This window comes from Bombina bombina, chromosome 11, assembly GCF_027579735.1.
Source record: "Bombina bombina isolate aBomBom1 chromosome 11, aBomBom1.pri, whole genome shotgun sequence".
Taxonomy (NCBI): domain Eukaryota; kingdom Metazoa; phylum Chordata; class Amphibia; order Anura; family Bombinatoridae; genus Bombina; species Bombina bombina.
The window spans coordinates 23,285,607-23,304,710 of record NC_069509.1 but is presented as its reverse complement, the minus strand read 5'-3'; positions in this window follow the sequence as shown (position 1 = coordinate 23,304,710).

Sequence of the window (19,104 nt, the reverse complement as noted above, 5' to 3'; positions counted from 1 at the left end):
ACAAAAGTACTTGACTTGTGTCTTGCCCCTTGCCCAATCCTTGTTCAATTCTTGTATAATTCTATTGGTAAAGCCTCACTTATAAAATGTTCACTTCATTCTTGTATAATTCTGTTGTTAATTATTTATTAATTTATTTACTTATTTATAAAATATTTTACCAGGAAGGATACATTGAGATTTCTCTCATTTTCAAGTATGTCCTGGGTCCACAAGACATTGCATTGATACAATAGGGTACAATAAAATACAAAAACAATAATAATACACAATATATGCAAATTTTTTTAACATAGAACAGGTAGGAAATATTTAATCAACCATGACAGGTGCATTCTGTTTTGAGATATGTAGAGAGGGATCTCTTAAAGGATATTAGGCTTGGGGAAGGTTTGAAAGTGTGCGGGAGGTCATTCATTAATTGTGGTGCTCTGTAGGAAAAGGAGGCTCGAGCTGCTTTCTTTTTGTATTGAGGCAAGCTAAATAATGTGCTGGTATTGGATCGGAGGTTATAGGAGGTGGGAATAGCCGGGGAGAGCATTCTGCTCAGGTAGGGTGGGAGCTTCCCAGAAAGGCTCTTAAACACAAGGCAGGAAAGAGGGAGGGAGCGTCTGGATTCCAGCGACAGCCAGTTTAGTTCTTTTAGCATGTCACAATGGTGGGTCCTGTAGTTACATTGTAGCACGAAGCGGCAGAACGAGTTATACAATGTATTAAGTTTATTAAGGTGAGTTTGCGGTGCAGGTGCATAAACTATGTCCCCGTAATCCATGATAGGCATCAGCATTTGCTGTACAATCTTTTCCTTTACTGAAGGGCTGAGGCAGGATTTGTTTCTGTACAGGGCACCTAGTTTTGGATAAAGTTTAGATGCAAGTTTTTCTATGTGGAGGCCAAAAGATAGATTGGGGTCTAACAACATACCCAAGTATATGAAAGAGTGGACTGCGGTCAGCGTGCAATTGGATTTTGTTTTGATGCGTAGATGGGAATTTTGTAATTTGTGTAATTTAGGTCCCGTTCCAAAGATCATTGTGGATTGTGACAGTTTTGTCAGTGTTTAGGAAGAGTTTGTTTTTTGAGATCCACTTTTCTACCTCTGTGAATTGGTCTTGGAGCACTGCTTCAAGCTGCGGCATATCGGAATTGTTTGCATAGATTACCGTGTCGTCTGCGTACATGTGTACAGTTGAGGATTTGCAGACATTAGGCAGATCATTTATAAATAATGTGAATAGTAGGGGGCCGAGAATGGAACCTTGGGGAACACCACACGTGGCCGGGAGAGGGAGGGAGTCGCTGTCAGAAACGGAGACAAGGAAGGCTAGATGTGGTTAAAGAGATAACCACCAAAAAGGGTACACTTATAGCACTCAAGAGCGAATAGGATGTGTTTAAATTAATGAATCTCAATGTGGTACAATATTTAAAGAGACAGCACTAGTCTCCAAATATACAAAACCTAACTAAATTAAAACTTAACATTTATTAATTACACAGTGCTAAAATTTGCGGAAAACAAGAAACATTAAAAACACTAACCTAGGTTGGTGCTAGAATTGAAATAAGGCAAATTAATATATTAGGCTAATAAGACCAATATGAAGGTCACTATATAGTATTCTCCCCCTTAGAGGTCGTGAAGTATAAATACAATTGTCAAGGGATTATGTATGCTCTTGTATTCAGTACTGGTCAATGTTGAGTATTTGGCCAAATCAGTTACACAAGTAATATAATATGGATGTGGGCTGCAAATATCCAGGGATAATTTCTCCTTAATAAAATATGCCCCTAAGTTCAATGATATAACAGGTTAATGATTAAAGCCTGCAATATAGCAACATTAGCATTCCATTTAGATTATAACAATTAATAATCTGTTATAAGTACAGTATATTAAAGTGTATTGAAGTCGTGGGTTAACTCGGAATAATCAAAGTAAACACTGTTTTTGTGTACCTCAATTAAAGTCTACTCTGTACCCACTATAGTGGTATAAATTATATTGAGGTATATCATAATATCATTCACTTTGATCCTCTATTATATTACACCACTCTTGTTGCAATAATATTGTTAAATCTAAATAAATAGGAAATATATTTGCATATGGCTGGAAATTCAGTTGTATATTCTAACTGACAGATACAAATATATAGCTAGGGGTTCAGTTATGTAACACAACTCATTGGTTGTGGATATAGAGATCCAAGTTCAGTTGTTACAATGATATATATTGCATTTGTTTATTACATTGTAACTGTTTCAATTGTGCTTGTGTGAACATTGGTTGCACTGGATATCATAGCTCATTTATTGGCAGTACAAGCTTGTAATTTTACTATTAGTAAGCCAGACTTAGAATAGATGTTTAGGCTTAATTCTTATATCACCGATTAGAGTTAGACAGTTTGTTTTTTATTCGCAATCGGCTGTAAATATATTGCCAATTTTGAACTGTATGGCTGATTGTTTAAACTGTTAAGTAAATTGATATATTCTGTGATATAGTTGCTTTAAACTTGAAAGTGATTATATAGTTAAATCTGTTGTAACAAATGATTGTTTTTCAACAAACCACTTTTCACGTTTGAGCATATCGGTTGTTAACATACTTTGACATATAGTTATTATGTAAGTTATTCAACATTCAAGTTTGAGCTGTCTGCAGCAATCTGATTTTGGCTGTGTACCTTTTTAGCATATAATAGGAAAAACAATAATTTCCCCTCTCATTGATATACTTTCATAATGTTTAACATTATCTGAGTATTTAGTGGCTGAGATTAAATGGTTTCTATGCGCTTCTCAATTACAGTATATGTATCCTGTGGGCCATCGCAAATATTACTTTGTCGATAACTTATGTTGCTATGAAGGCATAAATTTAATCTGTTACTGGCTTTGGTAAGCGGGTGATACCCGGTATTTGTGTTAGCGAGTTATGGCGTTTTCCTTGTGTTTAACTTTAGCTGACCGTTAGAGCAATTGCGCTCCTAACCGGTAATAAGAAACAGAAGGTAGCCTATTAGTATCGTACCCAAAGCCAGCCTCTAAACCCAAGAGAAAACCCTTGTTAGCGTATAAATTCAAATAGATATATTATATATATATATAGCCTAAGTATAATGGCTAAATAGCATACTAGCACCATTAAGAATTAGCTTCTAAAATACAGGAGCTCGCAACGGCTCCTCACCATCTCCCTAAATCCCTAACATGTTTCGCCGTCTAACACGGCTTTATCAAAGGGTTATCGCGATTGCACTGTTTGCATACGCCTTATAAATAAGATTTCTATGTGAGTGATGACAGGTATGAAGTGAGAAGGTCGAAAATGTGTTATAAATTTATAATTACACTAAGTATTCAATGAACCTATTGGGGTTCTGTGCTAAAAATTGGCCTCAGTCTAAAAATATCCTATGAGGGTAATTGTGAAATTATTTATAATGTGTAACTGATGCAAGAATGGTGTCAGTGAAAAAAAGGGGGACCAAAATAAAAAATGACAAAATCGTCACAGTTGGGCGATTGGTAAAAGGTGAAGAAAAGGAAAAGTGAAGAGAAAATCACAAGAGGAAAGAGTGTCCAATCAAAAAAGAATGAAAACTTGATGACTTTAAATAAACATATCTGAAATCATAAATTAATATATCAGTGATTTGTTTAGCAGTGAGACTCACATCTTCAAAAGGTAACTGATCCTAATTTAGGTAGTTATGCTGTCTTAGGATGGATTCTATTATTAAAATTTCGTTATCTCAATTAATGATAGCTTTAGCAGTCAGATATATAACCCTGTTGTTTCCACCTAGACTATATCCTACCTCATAACTCCTAAATTTGATTTGTGCTAGTATGAATTTGTCTTTAATTTGATACAGTATTCAAACAGTTCTAACCGATAAAGGAAAACTATCCAGGTTATTGAAATTTGGCTATGTATTTTTCATTCCTGATTTGTGTTGTTATTTATCTCCTAGTAGGAATATCCATTTTGTTTCTGCTTGTAGCAATTTTGTTTCCAGATCACCTCCCCGAATACCTAAGGAGATTTTCTGTAGACCAAAACATTTCACTTCATTTTGTCTTGATTGATTGTGGTACAATATTTAAAGAGACAGCACTAGTCTCCAAATATACAAAACCTAACTAAATTAAAACTTAACATTTATTAATTACACAGTGCTAAAATTTGCGGAAAACAAGAAAGATTAAAAACACTAACCTAGGTTGGTGCTAGAATTGAAATAAGGCAAATTAATATATTAGGCTAATAAGACCAATATGAAGGTCGCTATATAGTATTCTCCTCCTTAGAGGTCGTGAAGTATAAATACAATTGTCAAGGGATTATGTATGCTCTTGTATTCAGTACTGGTCAATGTTGAGTATTTGGCCAAATCAGTTACACAAGCAATATAATATGGATGTGGGCTGCAAATATCCAGGGATAATTTCTCCTTAATAAAATATGCCCCTAAGTTCAATGATATAACAGGTTAATGATTAAAGCCTGCAATATAGCAATATTAGCATTCCATTTAGATTATAACAATTAATAATCTGTTATAAGTACAGTATATTAAAGTGTATTGAAGTCGTGGGTTAACTCGGAATAATCAAAGTAAACACTGTTTTTGTGTACCTCAATTAAAGTCTACTCTGTACCCACTATAGTGGTATAAATTATATTGAGGTATATCATAATATCATTCACTTTGATCCTCTATTATATTACACCACTCTTGTTGCAATAATATTGTTAAATCTAAATAAATAGGAAATATATTTGCATATGGCTGGAAATTCAGTTGTATATTCTAACTGACTGATACAAATATATAGCTAGGGGTTCAGTTATGTAACACAACTCATTGGTTGTGGATATAGAGATCCAAGTTCAGTTGTTACAATGATATATATTGCATTTGTTTATTACATTGTAACTGTTTCAATTGTGCTTGTGTGAACATTGGTTGCACTGGATATCATAGCTCATTTATTGGCAGTACAAGCTTGTAATTTTACTATTAGTAAGCCAGACTTAGAATAGATGTTTAGGCTTAATTCTTATATCACCGATTAGAGTTAGACAGTTTGTTTTTTATTCGCAATCGGCTGTAAATATATTGCCAATTTTGAACTGTATGGCTGATTGTTTAAACTGTTAAGTAAATTGATATATTCTGTGATATAGTTGCTTTAAACTTGAAAGTGATTATATAGTTAAATCTGTTGTAACAAATGATTGTTTTTCAACAAACCACTTTTCACGTTTGAGCATATCGGTTGTTAACATACTTTGACATATAGTTATTATGTAAGTTATTCAACATTCAAGTTTGAGCTGTCTGCAGCAATCTGATTTTGGCTGTGTACCTTTTTAGCATATAATAGGAAAAACAATAATTTCCCCTCTCATTGATATACTTTCATAATGTTTAACATTATCTGAGTATTTAGTGGCTGAGATTAAATGGTTTCTATGCGCTTCTCAATTACAGTATATGTATCCTGTGGGCCATCGCAAATATTTCTTTGTCGATAACTTATGTTGCTATGAAGGCATAAATTTAATCTGTTACTGGCTTTGGTAAGCGGGTGATACCCGGTATTTGTGTTAGCGAGTTATGGCGTTTTCCTTGTGTTTAACTTTAGCTGACCGTTAGAGCAATTGCGCTCCTAACCGGTAATAAGAAACAGAAGGTAGCCTATTAGTATCGTACCCAAAGCCAGCCTCTAAACCCAAGAGAAAACCCTTGTTAGCGTATAAATTCAAATATATATATTATATATATATATAGCCTAAGTATAATGGCTAAATAGCATACTAGCACCATTAAGAATTAGCTTCTAAAATACAGGAGCTCGCAACGGCTCCTCACCATCTCCCTAAATCCCTAACATGTTTCGCCGTCTAACACGGCTTTATCAAAGGGTTATCGCGATTGCACTGTTTGCATATGCCTTATAAATAAGATTTCTATGTGAGTGATGACAGGTATGAAGTGAGAAGGTCGAAAATGTGTTATAAATTTATAATTACACTAAGTATTCAATGAACCTATTGGGGTTCTGTGCTAAAAATTGGCCTCAGTCTAAAAATATCCTATGAGGGTAATTGTGAAATTATTTATAATGTGTAACTGATGCAAGAATGGTGTCAGTGAAAAAAAGGGGGACCAAAATAAAAAATGACAAAATCGTCACAGTTGGGCGATTGGTAAAAGGTGAAGAAAAGGAAAAGTGAAGAGAAAATCACAAGAGGAAAGAGTGTCCAATCAAAAAAGAATGAAAACTTGATGACTTTAAATAAACATATCTGAAATCATAAATTAATATATCAGTGATTTGTTTAGCAGTGAGACTCACATCTTCAAAAGGTAACTGATCCTAATTTAGGTAGTTATGCTGTCTTAGGATGGATTCTATTATTAAAATTTTGTTATCTCAATTAATGATAGCTTTAGCAGTCAGATATATAACCCTGTTGTTTCCACCTAGACTATATCCTACCTCATAACTCCTAAATTTGATTTGTGCTAGTATGAATTTGTCTTTAATTTGATACAGTATTCAAACAGTTCTAATTGATAAAGGAAAACTATCCAGGTTATTGAAATTTGGCTATGTATTTTTCATTCCTGATTTGTGTTGTTATTTATCTCCTAGTAGGAATATCCATTTTGTTTCTGCTTGTAGCAATTTTGTTTCCAGATCACCTCCCCGAATACCTAAGGAGATTTTCTGTAGACCAAAACATTTCACTTCATTTTGTCTTGATTGATTGTGGTACAATATTTAAAGAGACAGCACTAGTCTCCAAATATACAAAACCTAACTAAATTAAAACTTAACATTTATTAATTACACAGTGCTAAAATTTGCGGAAAACAAGAAAGATTAAAAACACTAACCTAGGTTGGTGCTAGAATTGAAATAAGGCAAATTAATATATTAGGCTAATAAGACCAATATGAAGGTCACTATATAGTATTCACCTCCTTAGAGGTCGTGAATGTAGTACCTGCAGCTTCATGTTGAAAATTGATACTGTCAGTGACAGATTTGACAAAAAGCACAAAATTAATAAACACATTAACTGTCACACTGAAGGGGTAATTTATGCCCTCCAATGCAAATGCAATAAATACTATGTTGGAATGACTTCAAGAAAAATAAGAACTCGACTTCAGGAGCACCTGAGGAATATTAAAAATGCTGATAAAGACCTTCAAGAAGGTAAAAAAATTACTTCAGTGGCCAGACACTTCCTTAAGCATCATCAATCAAGACAAAATGAAGTGAAATGTTTTGGTCTACAGAAAATCTCCTTAGGTATTCGGGGAGGTGATCTGGAAACAAAATTGCTACAAGCAGAAACAAAATGGATATTCCTACTTAATAGTGTTCAACCACACGGACTTAATGAATACAACAACTACAGCTCCTTTCTTTAAAATGCAACAATCATAAATAAATCCAAATTTTTATAAATAATATGTAGGAGATAAATAACAACACAAATCAGGAATGAAAAATACATAGCCAAATTTCAATAACCTGGATAGTTTTCCTTTATCAATTAGAACTGTTTGAATACTGTATCAAATTAAAGACGAATTCATACTAGCACAAATCAAATTTAGGAGTTATGAGGTCGGATATAGTCTAGGTGGAAACAACAGGGTCATATATCTGACTGCTAAAGCTATCATTAATTGAGATAACGAAATTTTAATAATAGAATCCATCCTAAGACAGCATAACTACCTAAATTAGGATCAGTTACCTTTTGAAGCAGTGAGTCTCACTGCTAAACAAATCACTGATATATTAATTTATGATTTCAGATATGTTTATTTAAAGTCATCAAGTTTTCATTCTTTTTTGATTGGACACTCTTTCCTCTTGTGATTTTCTCTTCACTTTTCCTTTTCTTCACCTTTTACCAATCGCCCAACTGTGACGATTTTGTCATTTTTTATTTTGGTCCCCCTTTTTTTCACTGACACCATTCTTGCATCAGCTACACATTATAAATAATTTCACAATTACCCTCATAGGATATTTTTAGACTGAGGCCAATTTTTAGCACAGAACCCCAATAGGTTCATCGAATACTTAGTGTAATTATAAATTTATAACACATTTTCGACCTTCTCACTTCATACCTGTCATCACTCACATAGAAATCTTAATTTGATTTAAGTAAGTTCACAAAAATAACTATGTTAATAATATGAAGCACTATTTTCATCACTCAGTGGTTAATAATCCTTTCATATCATTTCCTAAGAATGGAATATACAGCACTTTATAATTTGTATACATATTAGAATAATAAGTACAGTGATTCATGATACACATCTTTTATTTTAAACCTCTTATTTCAAGTTCCAGAACTCTAAAAATAATAAAATTTGTATTTTTTCAATGATTTCTTTTTCCATCATGACTATGACACAATCAATACTTTAGTTATGATAATAATAATCAATTTACACAGTCCTACTTAAACTAGAAATAATTGATTGTTGGAGAATGAAGCGTGTAACATATTGAATACAAGAAATATTTGCGATGGCCCACAGGATACATATACTGTAATTGAGAAGCGCATAGAAACCATTTAATCTCAGCCACTAAATACTCAGATAATGTTAAACATTATGAAAGTATATCAATGAGAGGGGAAATTATTGTTTTTCCTATTATATGCTAAAAAGGTACACAACCAAAATCAGATTGCTGCAGACAGCTCAAACTTGAATGTTGAATAACTTACATAATAACTATATGTCAAAGTATGTTAACAACCGATATGCTCAAACGTGAAAAGTGGTTTGTTGAAAAACACTCATTTGTTACAACAGATTTAACTATATAATAACTTTCAAGTTTAAAGCAACTATATCACAGAATATATCGATTTACTTAACAGTTTAAACAATCAGCCATACAGTTCAAAATTGGCTATATATTTACAGCCGATTGCGAATAAAAACCAAACTGTCTAACTCTAATCGGTGATATAAGAATTAAGCCTAAACATCTATTCTAAGTCTGGCTTACTAATAGTAAAATTACAAGCTTGTACTGCCAATAAATGAGCTATGATATCCAGTGCAACCAATGTTCACACAAGCACAATTGAAACAGTTACAATGTAATAAACAAATGCAATATATATCATTGTAACAACTGAACTTGGATCTCTATATCCACAACCAATGAGTTGTGTTACATAACTGAACCCCTAGCTATATATTTGTATCTGTCAGTTAGAATATACAACTGAATTTCCAGCCATATGCAAATATATTTCATATTTATTTAGATTTAACAATATTATTGCAACAAGAGTGGTATAATCTAATAGAGGATCAAAGTGAATGATATTATGATATACCTCAATATAATTTATACCACTATAGTGGGTACAGAGTAGACTTTAATTGAGGTACACAAAAACAGTGTTTACTTTGATTATTCCGAGTTAACCCACGACTTCAATACACTTTAATATACTGTACTTATAACAGATTATTAATTGTTATAATCTAAATGGAATGCTAATGTCACTATATTGCAGGCTTTAATCATTAACCTGTTATATCATTGAACTTAGGGGCATATTTTATTATGGAGAAATTATCCCTGGATATTTGCAGCCCACATCCATATTATATTACTTGTGTAACTGATTTGGCCAAATACTCAACATTGACCAGTACTGAATCCAAGAGCATACATAATCCCTTGACAATTGTATTTATACTTCACGACCTCTAAGGAGGAGAATACTATATAGTGACCTTCATATTGGTCTTATTAGCCTAATATATTAATTTGCCTTATTTCAATTCTAGCACCAACCTAGGTTAGTGTTTTTAATCTTTCTTGTTTTCCGCAAATTTTAGCACTGTGTAATTAATAAATGTTAAGTTTTAATTTAGTTAGGTTTTGTATATTTGGAGACTAGTGCTGTCTCTTTAAATATTGTACCACATCGAGATTCATTAATTTAAACACATCCTATTCACTCTTGAGTGCTATAAGTGTACCCTTTTTGGTGGTTATCTCTTTAACCACATCTAGCCTTCCAAGTTTGTATTTAGTACACAGCACCACAGACTCTTTTATCACAATCCATTATATTAAGAGATCTAGAGCCCCCTTTTTCTCAATCCACACAAGTAGTGCCATTGGTTTTCCTCTTTAGTCTCATAGAGAAACGGAGACATATTGTGATCGATCCGATACATATGATCGAAACCAGGTTAGCGGACGATCACCAATACCTGAGTTTTTTAGTTTGAGCAGTAGTATGTTGTGGTCTACTGTGTCAAAGGCTTTTGCAAAATCAAGGAAAATAGCTCCAGTTAGGTCTCCTTGTTCCATGCCAGTTTAGATGTCGTTTCAAACTTTTAGGAGGGCAGTTGTAGTGAAGTGATTCTGGCGAAAACCTGATTGATCAGGAGTCAGATAGTTAGATTGTTGGTAATACTCACATAGTTGCGTATGGACGCATTTTTCTAAGATTTTTGACAATACTGGGAGCAAAGATATAGGACGATAATTAGAAACCAAGGTTAACTCCCCACTTTTATGGATAGGCACTACTCTTGCAGTTTTCCAAAGTTTGGGTATGTATCCAGACACCAAGGATTTGTTAATTAGGGTTGTGACGGGTTTAGCAATTGCCGCTGCACTGAGCTTCAACAGCATTGATGGGATTTGATCAGGTCCAGACTGTTTTTTAATTTTTAGATTATTAAGGTGTTTCTTAACGACATTGATGGGTACAGGTCTAAAATTGAACTTCTCTATATTGGGTCTTTGCTGATTTAGTGGGGCCTGATCCACATTTGTAGTTTCAGGATGCATGTCATTTATTAGTTTGTCAATCAGGGTGGTGGAGCATCCGACAAAATAACTATTAAAGGCATTTGCTACTTCTAAGGGGAGTTGCAGGGTTTGGTTGTCCACATTGACAGTGGGGGGTTGGGAGTAGATTGGTAGATTTTGTAAGTTGCTTATGAGTTTCCAAAACTTTCTAGGGTTTGATATGTTATTTTTCAGATTTTCACAGAAATATTGGGCCTTGGCCAATTTTGTTTGTTTAGTGCATATATTTTGCCATTGTCTATATACACAGTGATCGTTCATAGAGCCTGTATGCTTGAACTTTGACCACAATGAATCCCGAAACTGGTACATTTGAATGAGGTCAGCTGTGATCCAATTTAAGTGTGCTCCTTTTACTATCACCTTATGCAGCGGGGCATGTAAATTCCAAACTTGTAGGAGTTCAGACTGAAAAAATTCAACTGCAGAATCTAGATCTGGGATTAGGTTTAATCTGTGCCAGGGGAGGTTCTTGATGTCATTTAGAAATGATTGAAGATTAAATTTTTTGAAGGACCTGGTGATTTTAACCTTGGGAGAGGATTTAGTTGCCTTTATTTTGCGCACTTATAAAATGTTCACTTAAAGGGACAGTCTAGTCCAAAATAAACTTTCATGATTCAGATAGAGAATGTAATTTCAAACAATTTTCCAATTTACTTTTATCACCAATTTTGCTTTGTTCTCTTGGTATTCTAAGTTGAAAGCTAAACCTAGGCGGTTCATATGCAAATTTCTAAGCCCTTGAAGGCCGCCTCTAATATCAGGGCATTTTGACAGTTTTTCAACATTAGAGGGTGTTAGTTCATGTTTTTCATATAGATAACACTGTGCTCATGCACGTGGAGTTCCAGTGAGCCAGCTCTGATTGGCTAAAATGGATGTCTGTCAAAAGAACTGAAATAAGGGGGCAGTTTGCAGAGGCTTAGATACAAGGTAATCACAGAGGTAAAAAGTGTATTTATATAACTGTGTTGGTTATGCAAAACTAGGGAATGGGTAATAAAGGAATTATCTATCTTTTTAAATAATACAAATTCTGGTGTAGACTGTCCCTTTAATTCTTGTATAATTCTATTGCTAATGCCTCACTTATAAAATGTTCACTTAATTCTTGTATAATTCTAATGTTAATGCCTCACTTATATATTGTTCACTTTAAAAATGTGAACATATACTGTTGTAGCAATGCACAGCTCAGACTGATGTTATATCTATAGGCAGGGCAGTCAGCTGAATTCACTAAATTTAGCTGATTGTTTATCAAAGACAATTTGAAACACCAATTAGAAAGTTAGATTCTGGTCTGGTCAGGGTGAGATGTTAAGTAAACAGACAATAAAATTTGGAGGAGGTTAAAACTATGGCATAAGACAGCTATAAATTTTAGAATAATAGCAAGTATTGATAAGGATTGCACATCACATGGCAATTAACTAAACATTAGAAGTAAGACATTGGATAAAAGTACAACAAATGTAGGACTAAATTAAAGGGAAAGTTTACTCAAAAATGTTCTCCCCTTTAATTTGTTCACAATGATCTACTTTACCTGCTGGAGTGTATTAACTTGTTTACAAGTATTCCAATTGCCCTTATATTGGCATTTGAAATAGTTTATGTAGCCTGTGGTATCCACACCCATCCTGAACTTTTTTGGCCTCAACGCCAAGCTGTGTTAACACAGCCAGTAGAAGAAATTACACTCCCAGTGGGTTATAGAAGATATAAGGTAATAAAATGTTACATTTCCATTGTTCTCTCCAAGTATTAGTGATTGGTTTATGGACAGGTATAAGATAAATAAGCATGGCTATGTACACAATGTGATAAAGTAATGAGACCTGATTATACCTACAAGCTCAACCCCTTGTATTAGGTTGTGGCTTCAAAACACAAAAGCAGCTAATTCATAATCAAAAATAAACCTTAAAAAAGCAAATCTCATACATTTTATACTCAGAAGCTGGTAAAAAAGTAATTGGAAACACATTAAGGGAAAAACTATTTTATAGTATACTGTCCCTTTAACAACCTAAAATAATTTGCTCTATATACATATACACATACCAGAGGAGAGTTACAGCAGAGAAAAAAACACCAGAGAGCAGTGAATACTTTGCAGATTGAAAGGGACTCTATTCACATAGCAGAGGAGAGTTACAGGAGAGGAACAAAATACACCAGAGAGCAGTGAATACTTTGCAGATTGAAAGGGACTCTATTCACATACCAGAGGAGAGTTACAGGAGAGGAAAATAAAACCAGAGAGCAGTGAATACGTTGCAGATTGAAAGGGACTCTATGCACATACCAGAAGAGAGTTACAGGAGAGGAAAAAAACACCAGAGAGCAGTGAATATTTTGCAGATTGAAAGGGACTCTATTCACATACCAGAAGAGAGTTACAGGAGAGGAAAAAAACACCAGAGAGCAGTGAATATTTTGCAGATTGAAAGGGACTCTATTCACATACCAGAAGAGAGTTACAGGAGAGGAAAAAAACACCAGAGAGCAGTGAATATTTTGCAGATTGAAAGGGACTCTATCCACATACTTATAAAATATTCACTTGAAAAAAAACTTTGCATATATCTTTTAATATTTGAAGTATCTGTTCATTCTGTTGGATTGGAAAATAAATAGATAAGATATATTCATGTTTTTGTGTGCTGGAAATATATTTAAATATTGTGAAATTGAAATGGTTACAATGTACATAAACAGGTGATCAACACAGCTGCTTATTATAAATCAGCCTTAACCTTATATACCTTTTTATTTTATTTTATTGAGCATATCTGTTCTTTAGCCAATAGTACAGCATTACGTAAATGTATGAAAAGAAACAATAAAGAATGCTCAGTCCCACTGTAAGAACAATGTTGCAAAGTAACACAAAGGCGCCACTTCTCAGGCAAGTGGAAAATCCCAGATGATAAAATGCCACAGTCAGCTCTTCAACAAATGCCAAATATCTGGATATAGAAATAAGGAAAAAGAAGAAAAGAAGGCATTCCAATTGCGTAGAAACTCAGGGTAGTGTCCCCACAAATGAGTGATCCCCCTTATGTGCAGAATACTCACAAAGTCGAGGCACTTATCACAAAGTGCAAAATAGTGCAGTCTGAGGTCTTAAAGGGACTTCAAACCCAATTTTTTTTCTTTCAAGATTTAGAAACAGCATTCAATTTTAAACAACTTTCTAATTCACTTCTATTATCTAATTTGCTTCATTCCATTGATATACTTTGCTAAAAAGCATATCTAGATAGGCTCAGCAGCTGCTGATTGGTGGCTGAACATAGATGCCTGGTGTGATTGGCTCTCCCACGTGCATTGATGTTTCTTCAACAACGGATAACTAAAGAATGAAGCAAATTAGATAATAGAAGTAAATGAGAATGTTGTTTAAATTTGTTTTCTCTGGGGCATATCTATCAAGCTCCGGAGAGAGCTTGAGGTCCCGTGTTTCTGGCGAGCCTGCAGGCTCGCCAGAAACAGCAGTTATGAAGCAGCGGTCTAAAGACCGCTGCTCCATAACCTGTCCGCCTGCTCAGAGACATTGCCACAATTCAACCCGATCGAGTACGATCTGGTTGATTGACACCCCCCTGCTGGCGGCCGATTGGCAGCGATTCTGCAGGGGGTGGCGTTGCACCAGCAGCTCTTGTGAGCTGCTGGTGCAATGCTGAATACGGAGAGTGCATTTCTCTCCGTATTCAGTGAGGTCTGGCTGACCTGATCCGCACTGTCGGATCAGGTCTGCCAGACTTTGATAAATAGAGGCCTCTATCTGAATCATGAAAAAAACTTTTTGGGTTTAATGTCCCTTTAAGAGCTCCCCAGCTAGCTCACAACCGGTCACTGTCAACAGCCCAAACACCACCAAATCCCACAGCAAAAGCAAATTACCATACAGGATATAAGGCAGGCTGAATTAATAAACCAAGGTTAATTTGGATTAAAATTTATTAAAAGCATAAACACTGGATGCGTTTCGCAAGTGAACTTGGAGGAAGCAAGGTTCACTTGCGAAACGCGTCCAGCATTTATGTTTTTGATACAGTTTTTAAATAATTTTAATCCAAGTTAAATTTGATTTATTAATCCAACCTGCCTTATATCCTGTATGGTAATTTGCTTTTGCTGTGTGATTTGGTGGTGTTTGGGCGGCTAACTGTGACTGGTTGCAAGCTAGCTGGGGAGCTCTTAAGGCCTCAGACTGCACTATTTTGCCCTTTGTGATAAGTGCCTTGACTTTGAGAGTATTCTGCACATAAGGGGGATCACTCATTTGTGGGGACACTACCCTGAGTTACTACGCCATTGGAGAGCCTTCTTTTCTTTTTCTTATTATGAAAATCTACAATACAGGTGGGGATACAGCAGGCAAAAGCAGCTATTTCAAATGAAAAAAAGATAAATGAGTTATTTTTAAACCATTAAATGCACTTCGGCAGGTAAAAGTGTATCATTGGGTTATATTCAAGGGGAGACAATTGTACAGTACATGTCCCTTTAAAGTAGTTTTCTGATTTGCTCAAATTTGCATTTACAATTTTGTTTTTAGTACATTATGCCCCTTTACAAAGCCTGATGTTTCAGAGAGGATACTTCACCTTTATTTGTATCTGCTGTTACCAAGTAAAGCTAAGCACTACTACCTTACACAAAACAAAAAAAATAAATACCAAAAAAAAGACCCAGCAAAATGTTTTAGAGAAAGTGGTTGCTAGGAAACAGCTTCTGTATCTGTAATCAGTTCATTGCCCATGCTCAGTACAGGATTTGAGCTGTAAAATCATGACAGTAGAACTTAAGTTCTGTAATGGTAGCTCCCTTATGTGGCTGCAGACAGTGGCTACATTGAGACTTTCTAAGAGCTAATTTAGCAAAAAACCAAGTACGTTGTTTGCTATGGTTTAACACAATCTGATTCTTTTTATGCTTAGTTTGAAATAGCATATTTGTTTTTACTAAAGGAGCACTGTTCTCTGTTTAATAAAATGGAGGATGAAGCAATTTTAACAGAATAGTGACTTCAGTTACCACTAATACCAACCTATCCCGCAAGTAAAGAAACATTTGGCGAGATAACGAGTTTGGCGTTAGCCTTAAAAAGCAGCGTTGAGATGTCCCAACGCTGCTTTTTATCTAATGCTGGTATTACGAGTCAGGCAGGAAAGGGTCTACCGCTCACTTTTCTTCCGCGACTCGAGGCTACCGCAAATCCCCTTACGTCAATTGCGTATCCTATCTTTTCTATGGGATTTGCCTAACGCTGGTATTACGAGTCTTGGAAGAAGTGAGCGGTGCACCCTCTCCTGTCAAGACTTCTGCCGCATTTAAAAGTCAGTAGTTAAGAGTTTTATGGGCTAACGCCGTAACATAAAGCTCTTAACTGAAGTGCTACAAAGTACACTAACACCCATAAACTACCTATTAACCCCTAAACCGAGGCCCCCCACATCGCAAACACTATAATAACATTTTTTAACCCCTAATCTGCCGACCGGACATCGCCACCACTTTAATAAATGTATTAACCCCTAAACCGCCACACTCCCGCCTCGCAAACACTAGCTAATTTTTATTAACCCCTAATCTGCCTGCCCTAACATCGCGACACCTACTTACATTTATTAACCCCTAATCTGCCACCCCCAACGTCGCCGCTACTATATTAAAGGTATTAACCCCTAAACCTAAGTCTAAACCTAACCCTAACCCACCCCCTAACTTAAATATAATTTAAATTAAACAAAATAAATAAAAAAAATTTTTTACAATTATTCCTATTTAAAACTAAATAGTTACCTGTAAAATAAACCATAAGATAGCTACAATATAACTAATAGTTACATTGTAGCTAGCTTAGGATTTATATTTATTTCACAGACAAGTTTGTATTTATTTTAACTAGGTACAATAGTTATTAAATAGTTATTAACTATTTAATAGCTACCTAGCTAAAATAAGTACAAAATTACCTGTAAAATAAATCCTAACCTAAATTACAATTACATCTAACACTACACTATCATTAAACTAATTACCTTAAAATGGCCTTTTGCGGGGCATTGCCCCAAAGTGATCAGCTCTTTTACCTGTAAAAAAAAAATACAATACCCCCCAACATTAAAACCCACCACCCACACACCCACACACCCCTACTCTAAAACCCACCCAATACCCCCTTAAAAAAACCTAACACTACCCCATTGAAGATCACCCTACCTTGAGCCTTCTTCACCCAGCCGGGCACAAGTGGTCCTCTGATCCTGCCAGAAGTCTTCATCCGATGGGGCAGAAGAGGACATCCAGACCGGCAGAAGTCTTCATCCTATCTGGGCAGAAGAGGACATCCGGACCGGGAGAAGGCTTCATCCAAGCGGCATATTCTATCTTCATCCATCCGACGAGGAGCGACTCCATATGGAAGACATCCGGCGCGGAGCATCCTTCCAGCATGACGACTAACGACGAATGACGGTTCCTTTAAATGACATCATCCAAGATGGCGACCCTCGAATTCCGATTGGCTGATAGGATTCTATCAGCCAATCGGAATTAAGGTAGGAAAAATCTGATTGGTTGATGCAATCAGCCAATCGGATTGAAGTTCAATCCGATTGGCTGATTGGATCAGCCAATAGAATTGACCTCCTATTCTATTGGCTGATCCAATCAGCCAATCGGATTGAACTTCAATCCGATTGGCTGATTGCAACAGCCAATCAAATTTTTCCTACCTCAATTCCGATTGGCTGATAGAATCCTATCAGTCAATCGGAACTTGAGGGACGCCATCTTGGATGACGTCATTTAAAGGAACCGTCATTCGTCGTTAGTCGTCGTGCTGGAAGGATGCTCCGCGCCGGATGTCTTCAAGATGGAGTTGCTCCTCGTTGGATGGATGAAGATAGAAGATGCTGCTTGGATGAAGCCTTCTCCCAGTCCGGATGTCCTCTTCTGCCCAGATAGGATGAAGACTTCTGCCGGTCTGGATGTCCTCTTCTGCCCCATCGGATGAAGACTTCTGGCAGGATCAGAGGACCACTTGTGCCCGGCTGGGTGAAGACTACGGCTCAAGGTAGGGTGATCTTCAATGGGGTAGTGTTAGGTTTTTTTAAGGGGGTATTGGGTGGGTTTTAGAGTAGGGGTGTGTGGGTGGTGGGTTTTAATGTTGGGGGGTATTGTATTTTTTTTTTACAGGTAAAAGAGCTGATTACTTTGGGGCAAGTCCCCGCAAAAGGCCCTTTAAAGGGCTATTTGTAATTTAGTATAGGGTAGGGCATTTTATTATTTTGGTTTTTTTTTATATTTTATTAGGGGGCTTAGATTAGGTGTAATTAGCTTAAACTTCTTGTGATTTTTTTTTCTGTAATTTAGTGGGGGGGGGGTTTCCGTAATTTAGTTCATTGTATTTAATTGTAATTAATTGTAGGTAGTTTAGGTAATTTATTTAATGATAGTGTAGTGTTAGATGTAATTGTAACTTAGGTTAGGTTTTATTTTACAGGTAATTTTTTACTTATTTTAGCTAGGTAGTTATTAAATAGTTAATAACTATTTAATAACTATTGTACCTAGTTAAAATAAATACAAAGTTGCCTGTGAAATATATATAAATCCTAAGCTAGATACAAATGTAACTATTAGTTATATTGTAGCTATCTTATGGTTTATTTTATAGGTAAGTATTTAGTTTTAAATAGGAATAATTTATTTAATTGTAGTTATTTAATTTAGATTTATTTAAATTATATTTAAGTTAGGGGGGTGTTAGGGTTAGGGTTAGACTTAGGTTTAGGGGTTAATAACTTTATTATAGTAGTGGCGACGTTGGCGGCAGCAGATTAGGAGTTAATTATTTCATATAGTTGTGGCGACGTTGGGGGGGGGGGCAGATTAGGGGTTAATAACTATAATGTAGGTGGCGGCGGTGTCCGGAGCAGCAGATTAGGGGTTAATAGTATAATGCAGGTGGCGACGATGTCGGGGACGGCAGATTAGGGGTTAATAAGTGTAAGATTTGGGGTGTTTAGACTCGGGGTTCATGTTAGGGTGTTAGTTGCAGACATATTTTTTCTTTCCCCGTAGGAAACAATGAGGCTGCATTAGAAGCTGGACGCTGCTTTTTTGCAGATGTTAGGTTTTTTCCAGCCAGCTCAGCCCCAT